Source organism: Arvicola amphibius, chromosome 11 (assembly GCF_903992535.2).
Source record: "Arvicola amphibius chromosome 11, mArvAmp1.2, whole genome shotgun sequence".
In the NCBI taxonomy this organism is placed as follows: domain Eukaryota; kingdom Metazoa; phylum Chordata; class Mammalia; order Rodentia; family Cricetidae; genus Arvicola; species Arvicola amphibius.
Genome location: NC_052057.2, coordinates 97,517,946 through 97,536,745, shown reverse-complemented (window position 1 = coordinate 97,536,745; position 18,800 = coordinate 97,517,946). Strand labels below are relative to the sequence as shown.

Sequence of the window (18,800 nt, the reverse complement as noted above, 5' to 3'; positions counted from 1 at the left end):
AAATAGATGTGGGAGTTGGGGTGAGGGGGCTCAAAGAGCAGAATCAAGGCAATTGGGCGGCCATTGCCCAAGGATGGTTTTTGGCTCAGCATTAACAAAAAACTTCCTAATAATCAGAGTCAACTAAGGGTGAGCTCAGAGTGACTGGAGGAAGCACTCCCAAGCAGATCGCTGGGTGTGCTAGGCCAGTTCCTGCACCAGGCAAAGGGTGGACTTGACCAGCTGGCAGTCCTTGGCATCTGTGACCGATAGCTAAAATATCATTTAACCATGTGTAAATTTAGGGTTTTGGCATAAGGTATATTCTCACTTTTATTATTACATGGCTTTTGTAAAAAATTAAACAGAGAAAGTCCCCAGAAATAAATACTCAATTCTTCCTGCCCCATATACCAAAAAAAAAAAAAAAAAAAAAAAAGTTCCCTGACCCCCAGAGAGGAAGAAGGCAGAAAGAAGGCATGAGCTGCAGACAGACATGGCTTCCAACCTGACCAGCAGGCAGCAAACGGCACTTGAGCAGGTGCCTGGGAGCCTTGCGCAGCCGAGTTTGATGTTCTTTTCCCAGGAAAACCAGAGAGAGCACAGACTCCAGGTAACAGCTCGGTTATCTTAAGAGGAAATAAAGAACATCCATCTTCGATAATTGCTTTTTCTTTCGCATCCTTCTGAATTCTATTATCCAAGTACTAACCAGGCCTGACCCTCCTTAGCTTCTAAGAAGAGTTCATGTGCATTCAGGGTAGTGTGGCTGTAGACTATCATTCTGAACTCTGTATTTGCAACTAAGAACACAGCAAAGAAGCAACTCACCACCTTAACATATCGATGTCTAACTTAGACTTGGGGTGGGTGTTTGGGTGGGAGGTGGGTTGTTAGGAAAGGTTAAGAGGCTGTGGCTTACACCCGGTCTGTATCCTAGATGCTGTGGAGGGGAAGTAGAGCATTTTTCATCTGCCTGCACATCTGTCTTCTCTTAAGTCAAAATCTCAGAAAAAGGAGTGCTGTTACATCCGGATGAATTCCTCTGAAGCTCTTTCGCTTAGTTCAGGATTTTTAAAGATTTTGCCATGTTGCCCTTTACAGAAACTGCTGGGTTCTTGGATCATTCCTCAAGAGAGGTTAAAAGAATACACTTTCATCTTTACTGCCACCTCTTTCAAGCCTCTGTGTGTATGTGTGTGTGTGTGTTGTGTGTGTGTAAGAGAGTGTGTGTATGTGTGTGAGTGTGTGTGAGTGTGTGAATGTGTATGTGAGTGTGTGTGTGTGAGAGAGAGACAGAGAGGAGAGACAGAGGAGAGAGAGAGAGAGAGAGAGAGAGAGAGAGAGAGATAGAGAGACGAGAGAGAGGGATGGGAAGGGGTGTTCTCTCCCCCGAAGAACCCTCACTGAGGCCACCCCCCCTCACTCATCAGCTGGCCCACTAACTGGTTGGCAGCCTGAACCCTTTTTAACCACCACAAATATCAGATGAGTCCCTGAAAACATCATGTCATGTCAGTGAAATAATAGCTACTGCTTCCCAGCCACTGGCAGAGCGCCACACCAGGCTTCTCGCTGTCCCTCAGGCAGAGAGTTTAATCTAGAAACAAAGCAAAACAAACCATCCTGTTTGCAGAGCTACAAAAAGGGGATCTATACTCACCCAAACAAACACAAGCTGCTACTGCTGCTGCTTCTGAGCATCTACTCGCTGTCTGCATTAGACTCTAGGAAAACTACAGCAGCATGCACGCATGGCATCAAAACTGTGGGTTGGATGGCACTGAGCACATGGGCGTGGATGATACTGAAAGATGACTGGCTCAGATTTTTTTTTTTTTTTTTTGGTATAGTAAAAAATGCTTTTTATGGGCTGACAAAATGGCTCAGTGGGGTGAGCTGGGAAAGCTCGGTTAATTTGGCTACCCCACCCCCCCCAATAATGAATAATTTTGAAAAGAACACTTTTCATAATATTATTGTTCAAGGAGTGAAGGCTCAAACATGCACGGCATGTTTATTTGGGCGTAGGTCACATTGAAAAGCTAAATTCAAAATGCCTCAATTTTGAAGCTGCATCAACTCTCTACCCAATAAGGCCCCTAATTTAGAGATGGGAAAACTTCAAGAGTGAATTCAGCAGAGGACCACATGCAACCCTTGCAGCAGCAGGAGCAGCAGCAGCATGCTTCTGGCTCCATTCAAGTCCACCTCTGATCTCAGGAAAATCGCAGGCTTTAGTCAATCTTGAACAGCACGAGTGTGACAGAGAGCAAGCACTAGAGCCACAGCAGGGTGGGGTGGGGAGGAAGTGGGACACTGCAGCTGCCATTCTGGGGGCTTCCTATGGGCTCTCTCTGCAAGCAGAGGTGACCACCACACAAAATCTTCAAGCAACTGTTTTTGCTGTGAGCACTACCAAGGGCAGTGGGAAGTCAGCGGTTGAGGAACACCTCAGATAAGGTGGTTAAAAAAGGAGGCTCCCTGAGGGGTAGGACAAGTCACGCCCCCTAAGGGTGCTTGGCAGACACCAGATAAGCATGGAAAAGGCCTAGAGACAAGGGATTAGGGACTAAGAGTGGTGGACAGGGTGAAGGGGGAGGGTATACATCATGTCTACAAGGCTGGGGACTTTGAACTTCCAACACACCAACACACACAAGATCCAAAGAAGTCTATGAAAAAAGAAAGCACACTTTAGGCCAGAATGACAGAAGCCTGATATTCAGAGAGAGAGAGAGAGAGAGAGAGAGAGAGAGGAGAGAGAGAGACTGGAAATATGGGAAGTTTGAGAGTTGGAAGTTTTGGAAGGGCTTGGTGACTGGTGACCACAATAAAGAGGGAAACAATCAAGAGATAAGGTCGTAGATGATTATCTTCAAAGCAACAGCTGACCTACTCTCCTGCTGGGAGTCTCCAGCCTGGGAGGAAGAGGAAAGTAATGGGCATCCTATGGCCAGAGGGCAGGGTCAGCGATCTGGTATCAGGGTTGGTATTGCCAGGCAAGCAAACCCCAACCCAAGCCTTCCCTTCATTCATCAGTAAGCAAACTAAAGGGCACTACTCTGAGGGCTTGTGGTGAGATCAGAAGAGAAATAGGGAGGAGAGAAAGGGAAAGATAGGGAGGGCATTAAGAGAAAAGGAAGAAGGGCAAGAGAGGAGGACAACGGAAGGGAAGAGGACGGGAGAGCCTGAAGAATGTCAACTGACCACGCCATTCCCAAGCACAGCAGCAGCTGCTGCGACCTGGTGACGCCCTCTCCTGAAGTCCTGAATGGCCCTCCACTGCAGGTCCAGAATGTGCTCAGTAACTGTGGGAACATCAGCTGTGCAGACAGCCTGTCTCATCCCTGAACACGCTGAGACCGCCAGGCTTTGGAACTGGATGGTCCCTCTACCTGGATCATATACATGCCACTCTTCTGAGTGCTTTTTTTTTTCTTTTAATTAGGGGCTAGAGATATGATGGCTCAGCAGTTAAGAGCCACTTGATACTCTTTTTTAAATATTTATTTATTTTTTTTATTATGTATACAGTATTCTTCCTGCAGGCCTCATTACAGATGGTTGTGAGCCACCATGTGGTTGCTGGGAATTGAACTCAGGACCTTTGGAAGAGCAGGCAATGCTCTTAACCGCTGAGCCATCTCTCCAGCCCCACTTGATACCCTTGAAGATAATCGGGGTTTCAATTCCCAGCATCCACATGGTGGCTCGCAATCTTCCACAATTCCAGTTCCAGGGGACCCAATGCCCTCTTCTGACCTCTGGGGGCACCAGGCAGACATGCTACACAGACATAGATACATCAACACAAAATACTCTATACATAAATAAATCATACCTATATATATTACACATAAGACACATGATTTATTTGTGTGTGCGCACACATATATAAATACATCAAGGCATGTGCATGGCATGTCAGAGACAACTTTTGGGAGCTGGTTCTCTCTTTTGACCATGTGGGCCCTGGGAACAGGCTTGGTAGCATGGGCTTTTACCTGGAGAGCCCCCTTTTCTAAGTACCTTCCAGGTATTAACACATTAAGTCTCCCAACAGCCTGATCAAGTAGGTACAAACACTCTCTCTAGTATGCAAATTAGGAAATAGAATCTCAAAAGCTCAAATAACCTGGGGGTGGTGAAACAGCTTCAGCCAACACGCCTGACAATTCCCAGGACCCCCGTGAAGAAGAGAGCCAACTTCCAGAACTTGTCTCATCCTCTGGCCTCCATACATGCACTGTGGCACGCACTTGTGCATACACACACACACACCACACACACACACAAATCAATTTTTGAATACTAAATAACCTAAAGGAGAATACATGCAGAACAAGAATACGAATCCAGGTAGTGTGGCCCAAATCTGTATTCTCTTCCAAGAGCTTTAGCCCAGTCCCTTCTAGCTCCTTTGCTGTAGTATTGAGAGACCCAGACAAGTGGCCCTAAAGTCCCCATGCTTTGTGCCTATCACTTTCTCTCACACTGCCCTGAGGTCTCCTTCCCGGCACAACCTGCATTTGCCTTAATTGAGTATATAGCTGATGTTTTTTCGTTTCTCTAACCAGAACATAGTCTTCAGTACAGGCAGAGGAGACCTTGCCTTTTGTTTATCCTAGATAAGTTCTTTGGTTCACAGCAGCCAGCCTACGAATAAGTGCTGAATGACTAAGGGAGAGACTGTGGTGGACGCTATGCTGTGCTGTGTGTACTGAGTGCTGGTCTTCACCCCTCTTGTTCTGTTCCTCTCTGATCACTGTAAATGTTTCAGCATCCTACACAAAAGCCGAAGGAGCCAGGGCCCAGCTCCCAGCATTTAGGGACAAAGCTGCCATATTTATAACCGACTGTCAAATCCTCCTGCCTGGGTCCTTGAGCACACAGTGATAAGCTTGTGGGAGGGCAGGGATTGAGGCTTCTGATTAATCCATCTCTTCTGTAGCTCCACCACCTTCAGTATTTGCAGGACACTGGAAGCTGTTGACGTCCCTATTCAGATCTGAGGCCCCTCCAGATAACAAGCGCCTGTCTCTGGGATCAGGAGGTTCCCTGAGAAGGAACACACTGTCACAGGAGCTCTTACCTGGGAGAAAGGTTCTACACCAATGCACGAGCTCAAACAAAGACGCCATTTTTATATCCCACCAGAACATAGCAACACACTGGACCTGCTGCCGTGAACATGCTAAAAAGGGTACCGACTCTGACCAAACACCTATTACATACAAACACCATGCTTGTAGCTTTTACATATGATCTATCTCGTGCATTTGGTGATCGTCTTTATTCTCCTTTGACAAAGGAGAAAAATCAAGACTCAGAGGACCCAAATCCCACGGCCGGGGGAGACCGGCACACTTCCCACTGTTCCTCTGCTTTCAGAGGGCTCAGCCTGCTTTCACCCGGCTGCCTGCTCTTCCATGACCTGACCCTTGCTCGTCTGTGATCGTCCCAGTCCTTGCCTTAAAAATGGCCTCCCTTAGCCACCTGTTGCGATCCTTCACCTCCCTCCACTTCCTGCAATCGGGCCTCCCCTAATCCTCCAGCTGGAATTCATAGTCCATTTTCACAAGCCCCAACTGAAGGAGGCCAGAAGCCCTGTGGTGGAATTTCTGCACGCCTCCCAAGAACCTCAGCTGGTTGTGGTGAGGGAACCCGTCAGGAATTCTCCTCATTTCTTCCCAAGGACTGGTGAGAAAGTACCTGAGTCCCAAGCACTAGAGGATGAAGAAAGAGGAATCTGAATGCCTCTGAGGGGATAAAAGGGCTCTAATTAGTCTCAAACTCAAGAATATCACTCGGGGAAAGGCAAAACTTAGGTATCACAACCCCACCCAGGCACAACCCAGCCTTCTGACTTCCTCAAGCTTGAACCCAAAACCAGGATGTCTAGGGACGAAATCAAGTAAAAGTGCTTACATGAGATGCCTCTCACTGGGGGAGACACTAATTGCAGTACAAGATACTGGGCAAAGAGACAAAGCTCGCCTTCCTCCACACAGGGTCCCGTATCTCATTCTCAACTTTGCTCTGGCTGCACCAGGAATTCACCATTGGAAGTCAGGACCTGTTCTTTCTGAACTGTGGATCTCTTCAGCCTCCTGGGCAGGCCACACCCACCAGTGGGCTCCTGGTTTAGACTGAGTCTCCACGTCCTGCATTATAAAGCATCTCAACCTCAACTTAGGCTGGAAAATAAACCTCCCTAAGCAACCTTCAGGGCCCTAAAAGAGTGCATTATCTTCCTCCCTCAATTTGTGAGGTTTTGCAAAAAATAACCGCCTCACAAACAGAACATTTCCTGATCTATAAGCCACTTTAAAAACAAATCATTATGCCTTTGAATATTTATGATGGGCAATGCACCGGAGGAGGCAAGGCGGCGCTTTCACCAATCCTTGCCATGTCTATTTTGCGACTCCTGGAGCAACTCCAATGCTTCCTTTTTCTTTCAAACAACCAATTTGTAAGTGCTGGATAGATTCTTGATGAATTAATGGCTCCACCCAAACTGACCCTCCATGGCAGAGCTCAAAGGAATCCCCCTCTGTAGAACTTATAGCTAATCTATCTCAAGGTACACTCAACGGTCACTACTTCCACCCTATGTTAGAAAGGCGCCCAAAACCGGCCCAAACTCGGTGGACTCGCCCAAGGTCACACAGCCTGGATGGTTCCGGGACACCTAGCCCTTGGAGCACCTCCATTTCCAGAGGCTGTCACACACCCACCCTAAGCTCAGTCAAGGCTGCTGCGGGTTAGTGACATGACCCCCTTCCCCCAATACTGACTTCTGAGTGTCTCCAACCTTCTCTCCATGTCCCTATGAGCCCTGGAGCGGGAAACACTCTCTGGGTGCCCTCCACTCAAAAAGAGCAACATGGACAGGACATGACGCTTCAGCTGATTCGCCCTGGCGAACAGCTCAACCCACTCTTGATCCAGGTGTGGCCTTCGAGACCGGACAGGAAGGGCTCATCTGAGGTCACTCAGAAAGTTGGCACTGGCTGCGGCGACCCGCACCCTGAACCCAGGTCTGCCTCCCGGCTGGCCGCTCCTCCCACTAACTACACCGTGCAGACCTCGGAAACTTAAGGCACACAGATCCCAGATACAAAGTTAACCGTTGCAGGTCCCAAGCAAGCCAGCGGCCAAGCCATGGGCGATGAGAGTGAGGACACGAGGAGCAGCGCGGGTCACCCGGGAGCACAGCGTGGAGGGCGGCGCGGAAGAAGCCGAGGAGCAGCTCCCGGAGGCGCAGGCCTGGGATTGTGGGGACTCAGGACCTTCCCAAAACTTTGCAAGCGGCGCGGGGCCTCGCCCTTACCTGCAGAGGAGGCGCCGCCCGCGCGCACGCGGAGGCCGGGCTCGGGAGCAGTGGCAGGGGCGCCCCGCCCAGCGGCGGCCACTGTAGCGGGCCGGGCTCGGGCAGCGGCTCGGCTCGGGCTCGGATCGGGCTCCGCCTCCCGCGCCGCCGCTGCAGCCGGAGGAGGGGGAGACGCCGGCACGGCTGCGCTCCGCGCCGTCTGGGCGGCGGCAGGTGCTGAGGCTGCAGCTGCGAGGCCCACCAGCTGCCGGCGCCACGACCCCCGCCCCGGGGGAGGAGCCCCGCGCGCCGCCCGTGAGGGCTCTGGAGGTCTTGGCCCGCCGCAGTGGGCGGTTCCTGCTCCCAACCGGGGCCCTGCCTCTTCTGGGTTTTCCCCTGCTCACCCCCCCCCCCTGCGGGACACTGAGGCCGGGTGGGGAAAGGGACACCCCCAAGGTCACCCAGACCCGCGGCCAGAGCTGGAATCCAGAATGATCCTTTTCCAAACCTCTGCCTTCCCAGCTCTCTTACCTCGAGGTAGGAGACCCTGGAGAACACAGAGGACTTTCATTCTTCCCACGTCTTCCCACCCTTGGTCCCTAGTCTCTCCTGCTGAGGAAAGTAGAAGGGAGTGGGCCCACTTTAGGTACTGTTGACCACTACCCCTGCCTCTGCCATACGCCCCAATCTTTCTGTTCTTCTGGGAGGCTTCGGAAAGCCCTAGAAACCATAAACTGCTGGGGTGCCCCAGGCCTCTGCACTCATTGCCTCTTTGGGTTCCCCCAGCCGAGTCACCCAGCTCCTGTATTACAACCCTACCACCTCTCTCTCCCCATGAAAAGTCTCTAAGATGCAGGAGGCTACACTTCCAGTCTTACGTTGTGCTAGACGCTGGAGGAGAGGCCTCAGGAAACATGGTCCTTGTTTCCTAGACCACACAGCCTAGCCGACTTAGTAAAACACAGATCTGCTACCCATAGCATCATCCCCCTTCCACCTCCCCCCCCCCCCCCCCGCTGAAGGCTTGCTGGAGGGGATGCCCCTCTGAACAACAAACTGGAACACCAAGTGGAGTTGGTCAATAGAGTGTGGAAGGCAGGGCATTCCAGGACCAGTACGAAGACCCCAGGATGTTGCAGATTTCACAAAAACAGGGGGAAGGAGCTGAATCGAAACAGTCAGAGGAGGCTATTCCTGATCAAAAGCTGTATGTAATATTGTGTTATTAATGGCTCCAGTTCATAGGAGGAGTTTTAAGGATGGAAGGGGCGCCACCAGATTGTCAAGTTTGACCCATTCTGGGAATTTGAATGGAGCACAACAAACGGGATCCTTAATTCAGGGTCGGGTCAGGGAAACAACAGGTCAGCCCTTGGCTTTTGGAAATCAACTGGGCCTGGACACCCCAGTACCCACCAGCTCCCTAGCCTCCAGTCCCAAACCCCGGGCCACTCTCTCATGAGTGGCTCCGTTTTTTGGAAGTCCCATTTCAACGGGTGTGGTGCTTTCTTCCTGTTTCTGTTCTAGACAGGTGTACAAAGTTATACCCCAGGGTAAGCAACACTCAGGGAAGTGGGTAGAAATGGAAGATTCAGAAAGCCATGGTGGGTTTAAAGTAGACTTTAAGAAAATTAAATACATTTCACAATCGCCTACGAACCTACAATTTATAATAAAGTTTAATTGAATGACTGCCACAGATGAAGATCAATAACTAAATTATGACCACAGGACAGATTAAACACCAAACAGGGCATGTCAGACAGGGAAACAAGAGCCCAGCCAAGAACAAATTTGTCCACCAAGAACAAAATTTTCCCATTATGTTCTGATCCTGTCCTTCGCAAATGTCCTAGCTGCCCCCGATCAGAAGTGTCCTTCAAACAGGCCTCCCTTTGACTGCAGAGCCCCCACCCTGTGTGGGTCCCCATCCCAACAGCATTCTTGGTCGTTTCTCCCTGGAAGAGCCCACGGTTCCAGCCATTCTTTGCCTGTTTGACTTCTTTCTCTTTTCGCTCTTGTGGAAGCAATTCTTTTTCTTAGTTTTATTTACTTATTTATTTTAATTTTTTTTTCTTTGAGACAGGGTTTCTTTGTGAAACAGTCCTGGCTGTCCTTGGAACTCACTATGTAGACCAGGCTGGCTTCGAACTCACAGAGATCTGCCTGCCTCTGCCTCCCGAGTGCTGGGATTAAAGGCGTGTGCCTCCACTGCCCAGCTTTCTGAATTTTATTAGAACGTATTTATTGCACTAAGTGATGGGCTTCATTAGGCCATTTCCAGTCAAGCACCACATGACCATATTTCTCCACCCCATTCGTTGTCCTCTCCCTTCTAGGCCGTTCTTCTTCTCTTCCCAGACAGCCTCCCATTTCCAAGTCTATATATACATCTAAGTCTAAATTCCATCTAAGAGAAAACATTGTCTTTTCTGCATTGATGTCTATGGCCTGGTGACTCAGGTCCACCTTACTCTTTGGTGTTCCAAACCCAGACACACAAGTGACTGCTCCTGAACACCTTCCAAATGCCCCTCTGTGGTTCCAGCTCGACAGAGCCAGGACCAATCTCACATTCTTTCCCCTAAATTATGTTTCTCTAGCTCTACTTGTGCAGGCCAGAAACCAAAGGAAGATCCTACTCTCCCTGAACCTCATCCCTAGTGGGCACTAGGTCCACCCCGCCCTGTCTCCTTACCACCTTTGACACACTGTCCTTCTCTTCATCCCCTTGCCCTTACCTCAGTGTACTTCTTGGTTTGTGTTTTAAGGATTATGAGTTGTGGGATGTTTGTGCACTGTGTGAAAATGTATTAGTGTGAGCGATTGTCATAAAAGCTGGATGGCCAATAGCTAGACAGGAAGTATAGGCAGGACTTCTGGGCACAGACAGGAAGTAGGAGGAGGTAATCAAGCACAGAGACATGGGGGGAGTCAGACATATAGAATGTAAGAAAGGTAAAAAGAAGTGAGGCAAATGTAGAGTCATATAAGTGGGTTACTTTACGTTATGAGAGCTAGTGGAGCAAGCCTAAGCTAAGACTGAGCTTTCACAATTAATAGGAAGTCTGCCTGTTGTTATTTGGGGGCTGGGGCTAGAGAAAAGGACTCATTACAGTTGGTGCCCAATGTGGGGCACAAACAAAGAGCCCACTTCTCGCAGCATACAGATGCATGGCTCATTTTAAGAGTCTCTGTGGCACAGCAGAGCATCGGAAGCAGCTGGTGCACTAGGTAAAAATGTCTGCCCACTCGGGACTCAACAAATTCCCCTGTGCTGGGGTGGCCAAATGCAGCTCCCACCCAGTATCCTCTGACATGAGGCTAGGCCCTCAGGGAACCAAGAGGGCATGACCAGCTGCCAGAGCCAGGCAGTGGCCACTTAGCAGTTTAAGATTTGTCTCATGGTCAGAAAACCACTGCAGACCACAACAAAAAGTCAGGTCTAGACTGAGAAAACCTCTAAGCAGATATAGTATGCTTCAAATGGGCTTAGGTGCTGAGAAAGAAAATGGTTATAGACAGTCATAAAATAGATTAAAAATAATAAGTGAAGTCTTTAAAAAGAGGGTAAAGTAATATTTTGAAATGCCACATAACTAACGGGAGATTACACAAGCTGTCTGGATCCTGCATAATGCTTTGTCAGCACTGAATTTTTTAAATGCTAATAGATAAATATGACATCTGTGAGAGGACATTGGATTGTGGAAAGAGTTGCTGAATTAAACCAGCAACTTTAGGGATGTCTTGTCTTCAGAATGGAAGTTCAGGATGGAAAATGTGCTGGGGAGGAGGTTGTGCTTTTGTTTCCACAGGAAATGAAAAGCTGTGGATTCCTTCAAAATTTAATAGATTACCAGATTTGATCAGGGGAGAGCCCTGAAAATCTTGACTACAGACATAAAGAAATAAACCAAGAAAGACTTCAGGACAGGTGACATAAATACTGATCCCTTGACATGGGACAGCTCTGAGGCTGGATGAGGACACGAGAAATCTCATTGGCTACAGAGTCCTCATGACTTATTATGCATGCCATCCTTCCATATGGCATGGATGGAAATTTATATTATAGCTTTGTTATGCAGTTCAGACTTATGGAGTGACAGACACCCTTTACCTGCTCAAACATAAAAAAAAAAAACTTTAGCTGAATTGTACATACCAACATTCCATTCTGTGTTAGTACAGCTATATATGTTACCTTTAAAAGTTTGTGTGTGTTCAGAAAGAAAAAAAGGGCCAGGCACCAGTGACGACAAGTAGCCCAGGTGATACAGCCCTGTACAGTTTCCTCAGAATTCTGCATCCAGAGCAAACTATCCGAGGTGGTTCAGCTATAGACCTTCCAGCCAAGACTTCAGATAAGTCTTGTACTTTGGGGCCTGGCGGTTACAAAGAAGATTAATTGCAATGATATGTGTGTGTGTGTGTGAGTGTGTGCGCGTGCACGTACACATACGTGCATGTGCATGAGCATACATATGAACATGTAGATACCCATGGAGGGCCAGGAGCATTGGATCCCTGGAGGTGGAAATAACAGGCTGTTTTGTGTCACCTGACCTGGCTCCTGGGAAATGAACTCAGGCCTTCTGCAGGCGCAGTACGCAGTACACACTCTTCACTGAGCTGTCTGCCCAGAAACTGTGGTAATACCTATCTCACCAGTTTCTCCTTCATCCTTCTTGTGCTGCCACGTTCTCTAACGCAATCGGACATGTCCCTCTCCTGAAGATTCTTTTGCTATTCCACCCCTTACCCCCCCTTTTTTAGACATGGTCTCTCTATATAGCCCTGGCTGGCCTGGAGCTCACTATGTAGGACAGGCTGACCTGGAACTCCCAGAGATCTGCCTGCCTCTGCTTTCCAAGTACTGAGATGAAAGGTGTGTGCCACCATGCTGGTAATTAAGTCTTAATGCACCCCTACTACAGCTGCAGGCCTATCGGCACTCGATGCCTACTGCCCACCAAACACACACCCAGGCTACATCATGAAAGAAAAGACACGAGCTGGGCTGGAGAGATGGCTCAGTGGTTAAGAGCATTGCCTGTTCTTCTAAAGGTCATGAGTTCAATTTCCAGCAACCACATGGTGGCTCACAACCAACCTGTAATGAGGTTTGGTGCTATCTTCTGGCCTACACAGGACACACAGAGAGACAGAATATTGTATACATAATAATAAATATTTAAAAAAAGACATGAGCTATATTTGCTTCGGCTTCACATATAATAAAAAAAATGGAAGGATACAGAGAAGATTCGCATGGTCCCTGAACAAGGATGACACAAAAAATTCTATGAAGCATTCCATTAAAAAAAAAGACATGAGCTTTGTGCTAAAATTCAGACTAGAGCCAGAGCACCTGGGTTCAGTCACACATTTTTACCTTGTGTAATTATAGGGAATGTTCTAGAACCTTGGTTCTGGGTTCCTTCCTCCGGAAAGGGAGCATTGCAGGAAAATCAGCACCCTGGCAGTGATCTAAATCCAGCTTTTGGAGCCAGCGCCAGTGAGTGATGCTTATAGCCATAACCTTGAACTGCCTGTAACAGGTAGCTCGCTCTGCTCACTCCACAGAGAAAGACGCTGAGCCTCCAAAGAGTAAATATCCTACCAATAATTAAAAGCAGCTGCCCCTGAGATCACATGGGATTCAGAATTCTCCCAGCTAAAGGACTTGGCCTAAGTGCTCACGCCCACTGGAAGGCTTCCTCAGTTACCCACCTCTGCCTTGCCCTGGTAGGAAAAATCACCCTTTAACTATTTTTCTGCTTCTTCAAGCCCTCCCAGTCTCCCTCTGATGCATCCTGACATCTGTCAGATAAAGCTCCCCACCCCCCACACTCCTTACAGGGTTTGCTGGCACGTCTCTTATTCTTGGGACCTCCTTGAAAAAGATACTACCTTATGGTGTTTGTCTTCCATGGCATGCCATAAATACTTCTGAGTGAATGAATACATCAGCAAATAAAATATATGTAAGGTACTCAAAAGAGGTTTGCCCTAACAGATGTGATCTCAATATAAATCACTCAGTCCTCTCCTCTGTCGTCCAGAACTGTTACTTTTGATTAGAGGGCAGCGTCAAATGTTGCTGTATCAACACAGAACCAGACATAGCAAGACTGCTATTTGGTTGTGCCTTGTCCCTCTCAGATGTCTCTCCCTTTTTTAGTGACACCATATAATAACCCATAATGAGGCTCTATGTTGCATCCTAATGAGACTTCCTGACTAAAACATCTGAGGTTTTTAATTTATTTCCCATAAGTACCATTTCAGCTGAATGTTTGCTCTCTCGGTGGCAGTGAGGGTGCCATTTGTCATCTGCTAAGTGCCTATACCTTCCCTTTATCTGTATTAACCTTCTTTGCATTCAAATACTCCTAAGAGCTGACTTAGGAGTGAGCTCTTATATACAATTTCCTTCTTAGAAGGCCCAGCTCCTCCTGACTGCACATCTATTGTTCCCAAAATAGAATAGTTTACTGCTTCAGATTTCAGTTTTTACTGTCTACAGTGAATTTAGGACATGGAGTATTCTTCATAATGATCAATTCCTATGGACATTAAAAATGTTTCATTTGTTGTACCAGAATGCAAGCATACTGACAATTTTAATACCTGCATATCAAAACACTGGGGAAGCAGGATGGGCAACACGACATCAGTGGTTTGAAGTAGAACAGGAGGGGTGGCATAGAGTTCTGCTTTCATAAATCCCCTCATGCTGGGGGACCCAGTAGAAAGGAGAAGTAGGGTTCAGTGAGCTTCAGGCTCTCCACTCTAAATTACTCCTTCGGCCTTGCTGAGTGCCCATCATGGGCCTAAGCCCTTTAAAGCGGGGTTGATTTTAATATAGATCCATACTGGATTAAAAGAATGCAATAGTTTGGCTAATATTCACATTCTTTTTAATGAACTATAATAAAGGTAGTTGCAGCATCAGGCCCTCTTGTTGTGGAATATTAAAAATGTTACATTTGTTTATGCTGTGGAACATTTGTTTAATGATGCAAAGATGCGCTGCATTCTTTTATGTTGCGTTTGTTTAAGCTGTGTTACTGTTGCCCGTCTAAAACATCTGACTGGTTTAATAAAGAGCTAAATGGCCAATAACAGGCAGGAAAAAAGTTAGACAGGGCTGGTAGGCAAAACGAAGAATCAAATAGGAGAACTCTGGGAAGAGGGTATTGAGGAGCAAGAAAAAAAAAGGCCAGCCACACAGCCAGACACAGAGTAAGAAGGAAAGAAAAAGATATATAGAGAAAGGTAAAAGCCCAGAAGCAAAAGATAGACAGATTAAGAAAGCTGACTAGAAACAAGTCAAGCTAAGGCTGGCATTTATAAGTATAATAAGTCTCCATGTGTTTTATTTGGGAGCTGGATGGTGCCCCCACAAAGAGCCAAGAGAGTTAAAAAAAAGTCCAATAACGGACCTCTGGTGAACTAAGACCCACAAAACTGTTTAAGAATGTTGCAGGTTGAAATAAGCCTTGTCCCATGCTGGCGTGGTGGAGCACAGCTGTGCCGTGTACTCACAAGAATGAGGGATAAGGAGCCCAAGGTCACAATAACCAAAGAAACATCCCAATATGACATCTATGCCAGAGTTCTTGGACTCTGGTTCTCCCTTGCCATGTGACAAGTCCCTGCTCTGGCTACAGCTTCTCCCCTACAATAAATAAATAAACAATAAGAAAGGAATGGTATCTGATGACAGTCAAGACCCTGGGAGCCCTTTGTCCAATTGCTCTCCGAGATTAAGGAATTCAGAGTTAACATTATCTAGTCACAACAAGAGGTGCCACTGTGCTCTGTAGGCAGAAACCAACCAGGCCACCATCAAGAGGACTGCATGAAGGCCTGAGAAGGAATTATTGCTCTGCAGGGACAAGTAGTGTTGGCATTATAAGCAGCAGTTTCTTAACTCCCCCAGACGCGAGAATGAAGATACAGACATCCCCTGTTCGGTTCTTAAGAATGAGTCATCCAGTCATAACGTCCTAGGAACAGAGTTGGACTAGAAATCCCTGTTATAGTGTGACTGGGAAATGCCCCCTGCAGACTCGTGTTTTCAGGTGCTTGATTTCCCAGCTGACGGTACTGTTTACAGGGAACTGCTGTAGCTGGCCTCGGATTCCAGCATGCTCTCCGCTTTCTCTTCCACTGAGACATGAACAGCTGTCCCCCGTCCACACTGCTGCAACCATGTTGTTCTGCTAAGCACGTGAGACCAGGCAACCGTGGTCTGAAACCTTTGGAAACCATGAGTTAAAATTAGCATTCCTTCTTTACGTTGATTCTGTTGACCATTTTGGTCACAGTGATAGGAAATTAATCAGTCCAATATCTCTTATGTTTTTCAAGATAGGTTTTTCTCTGCATAGCGTTGGCTGTCCTGGAACTAGATCTATAGACCAATCTCACTTCAAATTCAGAGATCCACCTGCCTCTGACTCCAAGTGCTGGAATGAAAGGCGTGTACCACCATTCCTGGCATTAGGTCTTTCTTAGTAGACTCCTCAGTCTTCTATACTATCCAAACCTTCCTAGTTACTACAGTCGCCCATTAATGGGACCTCCTTGCATTTTCTTTTTCCTTTCTTTTTCTTTTTTGGTTTCTTGAGACAGAGTTTTTCTGTAGACCAAGCTGGCCTCGAACTCACAGAGATCCTCCAGCCTCTGCCTCCCAAGTGCTGGGATTACAGGTGTGCACAACCACCCACCACCTAGCTCTCCTTGCCCTTTCTTTTTGGGTCTGGAGTACACATTTCCTTTCTGGGTTGGCTTTCTTAGCTCTCACATAAACCTGTCTGCGTACACTTCTTTTCTTGATGCTCCTTGATAACACTGGAATTCTAATCATTTTGCTAATTGCAGTGGACTTAATGACTCGGAAACAGAGGGAGAAATCGGGACATTTGCATAGAGTTGAGAATGATTCCCACAAATTAAAAAAATATTCTAGGTCTCAATGACCTTCACAGGTGCACTTTGATCTCATTCCTCTGTTAATAGATTTGGGGGTACAGTGTTGAACTCAGAGGAATGGATCCAGTGTTTCCTATGCTGTCCTTTTTATTTCTTGGTAAAATTTCCCTTTACTCTCTAAACTTTGGTGTTTAGGAGATCAGCTCCCAGGAATGCCACACCCTAGAGGTTGTGGTTACTCTCTTGTGTTTCTATGTGGTTTTTCCCACTATCCATAGTCCTCTTTCTACAGTGGCAAATTCTCGCCTGCCTCTGGCAGAAAGAAGGGAGGGGAGGGGGCAGAGACAGACCCACAGGACTCTTCCAGGGGCTGAGCAGAATAGTGAGTGTCAGCGATTCAAGTCTGGGTTTATCTGAGTAGCAGGGATCTATCTTGTGCGTGAAAAAGGTGGCTGCAACCAATCACATTATGGAGACATTCCTTAAGTCATCTTAGGGTGACTATCCAGGGACATTCTCTTCAGATGGGCGCATGCTCCCCACAGCTGAGCTCACTGCTAAAGTGACAAGAGGACACGGGACACTGGGGCCTGTGGGTGGGGACTACAGGACATGGAGGGGGGGTGCGCCCAGGAAGAAAGTCACTGTAGGGCCTATGAATGTGCTGCTACACCACACTGTATGAAATTTCAAGGTGAATCAAGATCCAACACCCTAGGAGATGACTGTGTGGTGTAAATAAAATTGGCCCTCACAGGCTTATATATTTGAATGCTTGGTCCCTAGTTGGAATTATTTGGGAAGGATTAGGAGGTGTGGCCTTGTTGGAGGAAGTGTGTGTCACTAGAGGCAGGCTTTGAGGTTTCAGAAGCCCATGTCATTCCCAGTTAGCCGTCTCTGATCAAACTTGTGGATCAGATGTAAGCTCTCAGCTATTGCTCCAGCACCAGGTCTGCCTGCTTAATGCCATGCTCCCTGCCATGATGGTCACAGGCTCTAACCCTTTATAGCAGTAGGCCCAAATTAAATGCTTTCTTTTAGAAGTTGCCTTGGTCATGGTGTTTTATTACAGCACTAGAAGAGTAACTAGACAGTGCCCTACCTCACTCGTATGTTGGCAGTGAAAGCTGTCAATCTTAGAGCAGTCCAAGGGGCCCAACCTATTCCAACCGAGATGGACTATTAACAAGAAGATACGGCCCTGTCATCTTGTGAGCAAACAGCATGACTCTACTGCAACCTGCCTCCCAAGAGGGAAGTGCTACCAGGGGGCAAAACCGCCTTTCCCAGAGTCACTGCCATCTTTATGCAGATTAGAAAAGGGTATCCAGGGGCCAGAGAGCTGGCTTCGCAGTTAAGAGCTCTTGCTGCTCTTCCAGAGGAGCTGAGTTTGTTTCTGGCACCCACATTGGGTAGCTCACAATCACTTGTATTTCCAATTCCAGGGGATCCAACCCCTTCTTCTGGCCTCCATAAGCCTCCACATGCACCACCACCCCAACACTCATTGTATACACACATGCGGACACACATACACACATAAATGAAAAGGAAAAATATTCACCCTTAGATGCCTTTGGGCGAATGAGCTGATAACGCTCCCTTCCTTTAGGACAATGTAGCTCCACCCCAGGGTACCCAGTTTAGCAAGTTGGCTGTAGCTCCTGCTGATCCCCTCGGCCAGGTGCCCTTGTGAAGCAGACAGCACGGTGGCACACACCACCAGCCTCTGCCCACTCTTCCGGGCACTGCCTGGAGACCCTAGAAGACATCTCTCCTACTGCTTCTTAGCCTAGTGGGTCCATAAAACACCTTGCTCCCCACTAAACCACTGAAGAAGTAGTGTCTTTCTTCCCTTTCTTGATTCTGAACTGCTGCTACCAAGAGGCCACAACAGGCTGGCCTACACAGGAACCGATGAGAACAGGCCAGGCAGGGCAGTAACACTGAGGGGAGTCAAGTCCTTGAAGGGATAACACCAAGCTGGTGTCTAAGGGAGAGGCGGTAACTAGGACCAGGTGGGGATTGATAGCCTGTCCCGTAAAGAAAGAGCAGTTTGGTTTGGTTTTGTTCTTAAGACAGGGTCCCACACAGCCCAGACTAACCTGGAATCTGCTCTATAGCCAAGGTTGACTCTGAATTTGTGTCGTTTTCCTGCTTCTGTCTCCCAAGTGCTGGGATCATAGGCCTGCGCCACTACACCTGGCAAAGGATACATTAAAACAACAAACAAAACCAGTAAGAGCTTATAACTGCTAAGCTATCTCTCCAGCCCCCACGAGGTAATTCCTAAATGTAAACATCTCAGCCACTATGGCAACATGCAACTATAATTCAAATACTCAGAAGACCAAGGTAGTAGGATTGTGAGCTGAAGTTCAACTTGAGCCATCAAAATATAAAAATAAAAACTCACTACTCAAATGTGGAAGTGAAAGTCTGAGTAGACACCACCGAAGACTAACTCTGGGGATCTGAAAGGAGGAAAGGAAGAAAAGCATCCCACAGTGCAAACAAGGTACAAAACCAAGCAACTGTCAGCGTAGACATCGACAGA

The 18,800-nt window shown here is 47.5% G+C and overlaps 1 non-coding gene across 1 annotated transcript; it reads left to right on the top strand.

The window, feature by feature from the left end:
- Positions 1–12,512: 12,512 nt before the first annotated feature.
- LOC119826982 lies at positions 12,513–12,623 on the top strand. The gene has a single exon (XR_005287534.1). It is a non-coding gene; the product is annotated as a U6 spliceosomal RNA (small nuclear RNA).
- The last annotated feature ends 6,177 nt before the right edge of the window (positions 12,624–18,800 follow it).